Source organism: Episyrphus balteatus, chromosome 1 (assembly GCF_945859705.1).
Source record: "Episyrphus balteatus chromosome 1, idEpiBalt1.1, whole genome shotgun sequence".
Classification (NCBI taxonomy): domain Eukaryota; kingdom Metazoa; phylum Arthropoda; class Insecta; order Diptera; family Syrphidae; genus Episyrphus; species Episyrphus balteatus.
This window is the reverse complement of record NC_079134.1, coordinates 106,670,590-106,682,924: the sequence shown is the minus strand read 5'-3', so window position 1 is coordinate 106,682,924 and position 12,335 is coordinate 106,670,590.

Below are 12,335 nucleotides of genomic sequence, written 5' to 3'. Positions count from 1 at the left end.
CGGGTCGAAACACAGGGGTACTGCGGCTGGTACCACCTGCATTTCCAATTTTTGAAGATTGCTCAGATATGCTAGTGCCTCCAGCACTATGAACAATCGACGATTGTTTCCTGGCTCGAGGCCAAAAGTTCATCCTCCATATCGGATGTAGTAGCGTCTGTTTTGTCTTTTCTGTCCATATTTGAATTTGATTTATAAAAAATTTGGGTCCCACGAGTAGGTCGGAAAGCAAAGGTCAACCCCGGCAGAGCCGATTACCGGGGCAAGGCAAAAAAATATGACGGACCCTGCTAAGGCGTCCGAAAGAGCTCGTTCGCGACTGGTTTGTCCCCCAGCCTTCCATTTCTTCGGCACGGATTATGATAGCGCTCACCCCACCACTGAAAATTAGGAACCTTGTATCGATGGTAAAATTGCATTTCTGGTTGTTTAACTATTGAGGAGTTAAGGAACAACACAGCTATGCAACCTTACCTTAGCTGATCCCCATCTTTTTTTAAAAATTCCCACGCCTCTTTCCCCCCCAGATACCGCACGCGCTGGGGTCCATTTTCACCGAGTACGAAGTCATTTGCGGATGATTATCGTATCGGCACTTTTTAGTGTTTTTTGAAGGTAAAAACAAATTAAAAAGAACTAAATAAGTATAGAGAATGGTGATACGAATATCAAAGGAAGGTCAAAGATTGGGACTGCTTAGTACAAGCATTTATTATATCTATGCAAAATAAAAAAAAATTTAAAATGAACAAAAAAAATAAATTTAATATTTCATGTTTAATTTTCAGAAAGTCAAAATTTTAAAACAAAAATGTTTTAATAGTCAAGAGTGTTGAGAAAAAATAATTCAATATACATATGTACATAAAATTAGGTAGATATTAAATGAGAAAAGAATCAGTAAACATTAAACATAAATACAAAAAAAGTTTATGAGCGTGGTACACTGGTTTTTAGTATTTTTTTCAGACTAGTTTTATTAATATTAAAATCAAACAGATTAGTATTCAAATTTACAAGCTTACACATGCGAGTTAAGGGCACATGCATACCATAATTAGTACGGTGTTGGGGTAATTTTATTAAATCTAAGCTACGAAAGTTATAACCTCCTCTCCGGTAGTTAAAATTAATAGAATTAAGCAGATCAGGGCCATCAATTACACCCGTTATAAGTTGATGAATAAATACAAGGTCGTTATTTACTCTCCTTTGAGACAAGGTTTGGATCTGCAGTAGGTTGATTCGATGCTCATAGGAAGGAAGGTTAAAAGGGTCCGTCCATGGTAAGCCTTTTAAGGCAAAACGAATAAAATTACGTTGGACTGATTCTATTCTTTCTATATGGATGCTGTAAAAAGGTGTCCAAACTTGAGATGCGTATTCTAAGTGGGGGCGAACTAAGCAGTTGTAAAGAGCTAATGTAACGTAAGGGTCCCTAAACTCTTTCGACCAACGCTTGACAAAGCCTAACATAGAATTGGCCTTGTTTACAATCAGGTTTATGTGCTCTTTGAAATCGAGGTTGGAGTTAAAGTTAACACCAAGGTCTTTAAAGCTATGCACACGGAGTAAAGTGTGATGAGATATCTTATAATCATACAGACTAGGAGTTTTTTTCTTTGAAAAGGTCATCGTCTGACACTTAGTAGGGTTGAGATTTAAATCGTTCTTTGTACACCAAATAGCAAATCTATCAAGATCATCTTGCAAGGATATGCGGTCGTTCACAGAGATTATGCTTTTATAAATTTTCATATCATCTGCGAAAATAAGAATTTCACTCTTACGTAAACATAACGGTACGTCATTAATAGCTAAAATAAAAAGAAGAGGTCCCAGGTGACTACCTTGCGGGACGCCCGATTTGGCAATGAAGGATTTTGAGAAGGTCCCTCTGAATTTCACCTGATATGACCTATTTTTAAGGTAAGAAGAAATCCAGGTGATAAAACTTATAGGAAAACCAAACGTTTTTAATTTAAACTTTATGATGTCATGAGAAAGTTGATCAAAAGCCTTAGAAAAGTCTGTATAAATGCAGTCGAGTTCCTGTCCACTTTCTAAAGCGAAGGAGCAATTTTGCAAAAATGAAAGTAGATTCGTAACCGTTGATCTTTTTTGCATGAAACCATGTTGTTGATTACAAATAATATTTCTACAGTAGAACGTTAAACTATCACAAATAACTTGCTCAAAAAGCTTTGGAATACATGAAAGTTTTGATATTGGCCTATAGTTAGTTATATGGGCTTTATCTCCCTTTTTAAAAACAGGAGTAATATATGCGCTTTTCCATATGTTTGGAAATATACCCGATTTAAGAGATAATACGAAAATGTGTTGAAGAGGGAGAGCTAAAACGGATCTACAGTTTTTCAAAACTATCGGAGGGATTCCATCAGGTCCCAGAGAGCAATCATCATGAAGAAATGAAAGACAGTGTGAGATCTTATCGAGCTCAACTGGAATACTGTTAAATGTAACTTGGGGGTAATCACGTAAATAATGGAAGTAATCTATATCTATATCGATGGGGGTATCAATGAAAGATTGACTAAAGTTATTTGCAAACGCGTCAGAGATCTCAATAGTACTTTTTAAGATATTATTGTTATAATTAAAGTTGACTGGATAGCCGTCAGACTTCTTTTTTGAATTGACGAATTTCCAAAAACTTTTAGGGTCTTGTTTGATAGAAATCTCCATCGACTCAAGATATTCCGCATAAACATTATTAGAGAGAGTCTTAAACTCATCAAAAAGAGAGATGTATAAATCATGATTTTCCGGGGACATATTTTTCAAATAATTTTTCCATGCTTTATTTCTTTTGTTTCGGAGAATTTTAAGTTCTTTGGTATACCATGGATGGCATATGCTTGTGTATTTGGATCTTTTCAAGGGAACTATCTCCGCTATACAACTATTTAAAACGTTATAAAAATATGACACCGCGTTTTCAACGTCACACGAAACTGGAATATTTACAATACCAGATGCACTAAGTTTATCAGATAACTGATGAAAATTAGCTCTCCTAAAGTCAAATTCATATGAATTGTCTTGAGAATTACTATTTACAAGTAAATGACCTCCTAAGTCAAGAAATATGTCAAGTGGGGGACGGTAAGGGTCTATGTTAGATATAGCAGAGGAAGATTCTACCACTACTGTATTAACTGAGTCAGATGAGAAGACTAAATCGAGTAATCGATTTTTAAAATTTTGAATACAGCTGACTTGCTGTAAGTCTGTAGAGATAATATTATCCAAATTCTGGAGCTCCAGTTGAGATGAAGTTAAAGAAGCTTCGAAGTAGGACTCGTCTTCCGATGGCACCCAGTCAATGTTAGGAAGGTTAAAATCGCCAATCAGAATTATTGTACTATTGAGATCTGCAATGCCAATAACAAAATCAAGTGCTAAGGAAAGCTCTGAAAAGGTTGAAGTCGGACTTTTTGGGGGGATGTAAGCTGTTAATACTAATAGATTTTTTGATTCCGTAGTTATTTTTACACATATTAATTCTATGGTAAGATCAAAAGGGAATGTAACAAAAGATGTGCAAAAATGATTTCGAACTGCGATAAGAACTCCACCGCCTACAGGATTCTTAACGCCTACGTGACGATCTTTCCTGAAAACTAAGAACTCTTGGTCGAAAAGTTCAGTGTCCAAAATTGTGGAATTAAGCCAGGTTTCAGTAAATGCGATAGCATCGTATGGTTAAGCTTGAGAGTTTTTAAAGATTTGAGTAGTTTTGCTACGAAGCCCTCTTACGTTTTGGTAGTAGAGGGAGAACCTACTAAGTTTTTTGAAATGTTTTTAATATTTGACTTTCGTTTATTTTTTTTGTCTAGACGGGGTAGTAAATTCTTTTACCAAAAACGAACAAGATAAAAATTGTGGTGATCATTACCGCCCGGCACCCGCTAGGAGAGTTTGATACAAGGATTTTTGCCGAGTAAAAAAAAAAAAAAAAAAAAAAACAAAACTGTCTTAACAAGAAAGAAAAACTATCCATGGTTTACTAATGAAGTGTTAAATTCAAGATGGAAAAATAACTCTACAATTTTAAACGTAATCACTAAATGTATGTTACCCGCAGGGCCTAAAAAGAGATATTTTGAATCAAAACTAAGTCCTAATCCTAAGAAGAAGTTCACAACTATCCCAATCCAAATGACCTAAACACTAGTTTTGTAGCCAAAAACTTGCAAACAACAAATTATATGCCTAACAACTTAGCTTTTTATGAAGCCTCCACTGAATTACTGAGTTACTGAAAATGAATTGGTCTTGAACATTCTCTCTTTAAAATCCAATTCTATCGGTGAAGATGAAATTCCAATTCGTTTTGTTAAATTAATTTTACCGCAAATCATATCTATCTTCACCCATATTATAAATTTTTGTATCGACCTCTTCATATCCTCAATGTTGGAAACGTGCAAATGTTATCCCCGTAACCTAAAAAAACAACCCTTCAAGCAGTGCTGATTTCCGCCCATAAGTATTTTGCATTGCTTTTCGAAAGTCTTTGAAAAAGTTTTATCGCACCAGATCTCTTACTATGTAAGGAGTCAAAACTTATTATCTCCGGTGCAGTCAGGCTTTAGGGAAGAGCAGTTGCTCAAGGGCGATGGTTAAAGTACTCGACGATATCAGAATCCAGTTTGATCAAGGTATGTTAACGCTACTATGCTTGCTTGACTTTACAAAAGCTTTGACCGACTCAATCACAGTATTCTCTGTGAAAAACTCAAAATATATTTTTGTTTCAGTAGGAGGTCTGTCCGACTTATTGGAGACTACTACACACCGTAGTCAAAGAGTTAAGGTTTGGGACTTTTCATCGAATTCAATTGAATTGGGTGCTGGCGTTCCTCAGGGTTCAATTTTAGGTACTATTTTATTCTGCATGTTTATCAATGACCTTCCATTAACTTGTAAAAATGTTATGTTGCATTTTTATGCAGATGATGTCCAAATGTCCAAATGTATCTATCTCGACCATTTAACTTGTTGGAGGACTTAACTTGCCGAATGAATGAAGATCTGGAAGAGATTTACAAATGGACTCTGTGTAATGGCTTAACGCTTAACCCAGCAAAATCCCAAATCATTGCCATTTCTAAACCGAAATTCGATACAACCAATCATCCACCTGTGTTCGTATCTCCATTCCAAATTGAGCTTAAAAATGTTGTTACAAGCCTTGTTTTTAAAATTAATCGTCCCATTTCAGCAATGACCCCCTCTGAGGAGGGGACCTCAGGTCCCGAGTAATAATTTGGCTTGCATAAGGTCCATTTTTTTTCGATTCGACAAGCTATAGTTTGTATACGTTTATTTCAAGACATGATTACTCAAGTCAACCATTTTGAAAAGAAAGGAGATCTCTTTAAGACTACCTAGAAGTTTTTAGAGGAAGCCTTGTAAATTTTTAGTTAAAGAAGGCCTTTTTAAGACCTTTTTGAACCGTTCTAAGGAAGCCTCGTATTTTGAAGTAACAGAAGGACTCTATAAGACTTGCTCCAAGAGGTTCTTTTAAGTATGCAATGTTTTCACCTGTAAGTATGCAAAGTTTGTATCCTGCAGATATGCAATGTTTGCAACACATTAAAAAAAAACATTGCATTTCAATGTGAGGTTTCAATTAGCTCTCTTTTTTCCACTCATCTTTAACATTCGAGCATGGTCTACTGGTAAGGTGCTGGATTGATATGCAGAGGTACGTAGGATCGATTCTAGGCCGGGCCATGTGTAAATAAAATTAAAATAATATTCTCATCATTTCAGAACAATGGAAAAAGCAGTGGAATATCCAAAATAGGAGAAAAAACAAAATAGAAAAAAAAAAAAAAAAATAAATAATAAAAAAAAGTAGAAAATGCAAAATAGAAAAAATCAAAAGAAAACAAAAATAATAAAGTAAAATTCCATACATTTTATTTGTCTTCATAAATTCAACATCTTATAACAACTTCTATAAGGCCTTTCTATAACATCCTGCGCAAATAATTCGGTTTGTGCATTAGATAAACCCTCTGCAGGAAGACCTCCGTAAGGCTGTTTGTCAAAAGCTATTCAAATGAGATCATGCCATCAACATTACCTCTAGCAATAACTGCGAGGATAGCCTTGTCCTTAAGTACGTCACTAAAGGACAGGTCTTTCCTAGTGTAAGTGCTGCAAAACACTTTTTATCTTTTAGGTTCCGAGACGGTTCCTTCAATAGACCTTTGTCGCTTTGACGTTAAGTCGCCGCTGCAGCTGCGCGCTGGCCTGCTTATTCTTAAGAATAGCACTTGCCCATTCAAACTAACTGCTCTGTTTAACGTTCGGTTATGGGTATCAAACCTATTGCTTTAAAGATCCCTTTTGCGTTCTTTCTGTCATTACGGGACGCTCTTATGCTTTCCTCTCCAGCAGAAGTGAAGCTATAAGACACAGCTGCACTACCGCTGGGGATTTGAGCACTTATAGGGTCCTGATGAGGTCTGCTTTGACTAGAAGTGAGACTGCATGACACAGCCGTATTACTGGTCAAAACAGCCCCTTTGATATGCAGAGGTACGTAGGATCGATTCTAGGCCGGGCCATGTGTAAATAAAATTAAAATAATATTCTCATCATTTCAGAACAATGGAAAAAGCAGTGGAATATCCAAAATAGGAGAAAAAACAAAATAGAAAAAAAAAAAATAAATAATAAAAAAAAGTAGAAAATGCAAAATAGAAAAAATCAAAAGAAAACAAAAATAATAAAGTAAAATTCCATACATTTTATTTGTCTTCATAAATTCAACATCTTATAACAACTTCTATAAGGCCTTTCTATACATCCTGCGCAAATAATCCGGTTTGTGCATTAGATAAACCCTCTGCAGGAAGACCTCCGTAAGGCTGTTTGTCAAAAGCTATTCAAATGAGATCATGCCATCAACATTACCTCTAGCAATAACTGCGAGGATAGCCTTGTCCTTAAGTACGTCACTAAAGGACAGGTCTTTCCTAGTGTAAGTGCTGCAAAACACTTTTTATCTTTTAGGTTCCGAGACGGTTCCTTCAATAGACCTTTGTCGCTTTGACGTTAAGTCGCCGCTGCAGCTGCGCGCTGGCCTGCTTATTCTTAAGAATAGCACTTGCCCATTCAAACTAACTGCTCTGTTTAACGTTCGGTTATGGGTATCAAACCTATTGCTTTAAAGATCCCTTTTGCGTTCTTTCTGTCATTACGGGACGCTCTTATGCTTTCCTCTCCAGCAGAAGTGAAGCTATAAGACACAGCTGCACTACCGCTGGGGATTTGAGCACTTATAGGGTCCTGATGAGGTCTGCTTTGACTAGAAGTGAGACTGCATGACACAGCCGTATTACTGGTCAAAACAGCCCCTTTCCCACAGAGTAAACTATTAATGGATTAGGAGTAATAATTCTATTACTATGCTCCTCGACGGAAACATGACTATAAGACACAGTCTTACTTCCGTCAGGGAGTGGAGTTAACAACGTGTCTTGAAGGGGTTTGCTTTGACTGGAGGTGGATTCGTAAGACTTGTGTCCGTTTTTCAGTAGAATTGTGTACATTTATTTTTTGGGTGTCAGTCGTGCTGTAATAAGACACAGCCGTACTTCCACTGGAGGGAGCTAATTTCTCCGAGCAAGAAGTAGCTTTAGCGCTTACTAAGGTAGCAGGGTTTGGATTGGTGGTTGTTCGCCGGCTTCCAGGTTTGCACTTTGAAGTCTTTCTGGAGGCTGAGGTTGACTCACCTTTCCTTTTTATTTTGTTAAGCGTTTTTGTTCTTTCTGCCGAGCTAACTTTTGTCACTGGCGACTTAGCCTCTTTCGAGGCCAAGCCCTCGCCGACAGTCACGACACCTGCCGACATTTGAACGTTCGTATATCCCCGTTCGATTTTCATTAACTTTGTTATAGGCTGTTTTCACTAGAGCCAAAATGAGATAATTTCGCAAATTATGTTATTTCGAATGTCAAATCGTATAGAAAAAAATTTAATATTAAATTTGAACTGACCTAATTAGCGAAATTATCTCATTTGGGCTCTAGTGAAAACATGCTATTAGCTTTTTCAATGTTTTTTATTTTCAAGTTTTCTAACGTATTAACGTATTTATTTAGCTACAAAAATATATTCTTAGCCTATTTACAATTTTTCAATCAACTACATTTTTCAACAATATTTTTAGATTGTTTGAATTATTATTAAAATTTCTTCAATCGCTATAATTATTAAAATCGACACATGCTGCAAAGAGGGGTTCATGCTGACCATATACAGTTCTGTTAAATCTTAAATTTAAAAGTTCATGATTTCGAAAAGATCTACTTGGGACATTTATGTTGATTTTACACAATAATTCACTTGAGTTAACTTTATTTGTCAATTAATTAAACACAAAAAGGACATTTATAATGGTTCTTCTTTTAGGTACTTAAAGTATCAAGATCTATTAATTTTAAAATGTGTATAAAGAGGTAGGTTAACATCTCTGTTCCAAGGTAGATTTCGAAGCGCAAACAGTAAAAACTTTTTCTGAACAGATTCGATCCGATTTATATTTGAAGTGTAACGTGGACACCATACACTGCTGCAATATTCAAGCCCAGATCTCACAAGAGCACAGTATAAAGTTTTTAGTATTTGTGGGTCGTTAAAATCTGTTGCCCACCGTCGCACAATGGGGCAAAATTCAAAAAAGCTGGCATTTAATCGAATCATAAAGTTTAGCTTTGTTTTGAATAACCCAACTATTTCTCTTTGAAAAATAATAGAGAATCAGAAATGAGAGAGAAAAAATTAATTTAAACCACGTGTAATTCAGGAGATTGTCTCAAAGGAAGAGAAATATCACTTCTCGGTAGAATTTTTACGACTTTCAATCATTTTGGGTTGTTTCAATAAATTGTGTACTGTTAATTATTTTTTACTTGTACAAAGTTGAATCTTTTTGAAATTGAATCAGTGAGTCTAGTACGTTCTAATAAATTTTCTTTTTATGAAAAATATGTATTCAAAATATTTTAATTCCTAGTCAAAAATGAAAAATAACCTAAAAATAATGTGTTTTCTGCACTCTTCTGAAAACCTTAGTCTTTTAGTTGTGATCGCCGTAAAACGCCAATAAGTTTTAGATGTCATTTTGTTCTGGGTTTTATCTAGTTTTAGAATATGAAAAGTTTTCTTGCTACTTTTTGCTACTCTGTGAGAATTGTTCATTTTTAGTTGGTGACGTCATTTTCTATAAATGCTCATATTTTAGTCGAAATTGAGAGTGATAAAGGCATTTAAATTATTAAATTGGTTCATTTATCAAATGTGTACTTATGTATAATAAAATATTTAAGAAAAATTAATTGAATAAATTTATTTAAACAAAATAAAAATAAAATAATAAAAAAAAAACATAAAAAATTTCAAGTGGCAACCCTAATTTTAATTTTTTTTTATATATATAATTGCAATTGCATTACTATTTTATAAATGGCATTGAAAGTTTAATTGAAACTGATTGAGGATTTTCCGAGAAATTTCGAAAATCTTAAAAAAAGTGTATGGGTGGTAACCCTAAAAATGGGCGTGGCCATTCGATATTTTGGCTATGAACTAACATTTGTATCAGTAATACTTGTTCCAAATTTCAAGTGTCTAGCTCTATTGGTTGATTTAATGCCACCTTTTTGCCATTTTACCCCATTGTGCGTCGTATGCAACCAAGTTTACGATTTGCATTGTTTGTAATATAGTCACAATGGTTTTTGAAAGTTAATTTAGCATCCAAAATAATGCCAAGATCACAAAAATAACTGACACGTTCCAATGACTTATCAGCAATGGTATAATTCATTATTATTATTAATTCTTTATTCAAAAAAATATAAGATTATTATAAAAACAGAGTATAAAAAAAGAAAATAGAACAATGGCGTGAAATGCCGTCTGTCGAAAAAAATTAACATATTCATAAAAAAGTAAAAGAATAATCGCAGATAGATGAAATATTGAATTAAAATCATGTGGGAATAAAATATTATTACACATAACAATTAAATATAAATAAATTACACTGCACAACAAAATTAAGCTTTTTGTATGATGAATTAACCAAACAATACTTTTCCAAAGGTTTTTGGTGTGCTGAACTCGAATCCGAATTCAGAAATATTCTATCAGCTCCCGTTTTTTAAATATTACCGTAAGAAAATGCAAAAACACCTGTTTCTGAAGTTATGCTGCAATGTGTGGGAATTTTTTTCAACACTTTTTGTGAAGGTTTGTATAAGAATTGCCTTTCTTCTTTAAAAATCTGTTTTAATCTTTGCGATATCTTTTTTATAATCCGAGATATTTTAATTTGAAGTTACTGCAGTTTGAAACAACGTTATTGATAAAATAAGCCAAAACACACGTACTTAAACTTAAGATATCTCAGATAATAAAACAGATATCGGAAAGATTTAAACAGATTTTCAAAGAAGAAAAACAGTTCTTATAGAAACCGTTACAAATTTTGCCAAAATAAGGTACCTCACATCAAAGCATAACCTCAAAAACAGCCAAAACACGTTTTTTTCGCAAATTCTAACGGCAATATTTCAAGAACTAAGACCGATAGAATATTTCTGACTTCATATTCGAGTTAAGCACCTCAAAAACTATTGGAAAAGTATAGTTTGGTTTATTCATAATAAAAATAGTAAAATTTTGTTGACCAGAGCTAACAGCCAAAAAACGTGTTTTTGCATTTTCTAATGGCAATATTTCAAAAACTAGAGCTGATAGAATATTTCTGAAACCGGATTCAGCACACCAAAAACCATTGGAAAAGTATTGTATAGTTTATTCATCCAAAACCTTGTTGTGCAGTGTTATTACAAAAGAAAAAAATTTGGCAGATACAACTCTTTATTTCATTAATTTTTTTTTTGATTTAGCCACTATAATTTTTTACAGATTTAACAAGAAAAAAAAAAGGACTTAACAAAAAAAAAAGTTTAGTTTATAGCTCAAAGCTATTACGATATTTTAAGGCTTGATCGCAGTATCTAAAAAGGACCCCCCATCCATATTTACTATTCAAAATATCTTTAGATTCGGTGCGAGAGAAAGAACTCTTTGAGAAATATAATCTACGTAATTCTTGTAAAATAGGACACACAGCTAAAAAGTGGTAGATATCTTCATTTTCATTCCTATTACATAGGGTACAGGTAGATGAAGGAACTTGCCTGTGTGGCATGTAGTTCAGGCCCAATATTTCAACTCTCGCCTTGAATACTAAACCGATTTGATGAGGTGGATACACATTGTTAAAGTAATTATAGGCACCCAAGGTGTGGTTCAGTTCTCTATATGTAAGTCTACTAGAAGACATCTGAGCACTATGAATACACTGCAGATGAAATGATTCATCAACTTTAGCAATACATTTATAAAATTCTTCGCGCCAGTTTTCAATCGAATGAATCGATAGTTCCAAAACCACCCTGTGGATCGTCGCAATACCAAACCATTCCTTAAATGGCGTTAGATTATAAAGACGTGCATATTTCATTAGTTGCTGTTGTAAGTTGTCCGCTGATCTACCCATCACCCTTATAATATAATCAGCATTTGCTTTCAAATTTTTAAGATATATTTGTGAGATACCCTATTCTACATGCAAAGCATATGTGGGTGTTGATAATGGCAATCTAAAAATCCGTTTGGAAAAGAAACGTTGAACTACTTCGAAATCTTCGATAAACTGAAAACCAAAAATTTGATTACCGTAGCACAGACAGGTGTTTATTGTAGCATCTAGTACCCTGAATTTTGATGAAGTGTCGACTTTTTGATTACAGAAAAATCTGCTCCACATAAGGTTGATAGCGGTTTTAGCGACTGAGTATTTATCTTTAATGTGGGGTCTTAAATCCAGATTTTTTGTAATTAGGAAACCAAGGTATTTATAATCATTAACAACTTCAATGGGAACTGAACCTAAAAACCAATTTTCCGAAGGCAACCTCCTCCTATTATTTGCTTCAAAAACCATTATTTTAGATTTGCCGGTATTTATTTGTAGATCCCATAGGTTGCAATAATCTATGAGGCGATTAATCTGCAATTGGAGTGTTGAGGGGTTATCCGTTAATAAAACGAGGTCGTCGGCGTACAGTAGAACGTTAACATTCAGATCTCCTATTTTTGCACCACCTGGCAAGGTTCTAGAGACATCGTCTATAAAAATAGCAAATAATATTGGGCTCAGAACACATCCTTGGGGAACACCGGTTTCCGTATTAAAAAAAAGTCTGATTGGATAG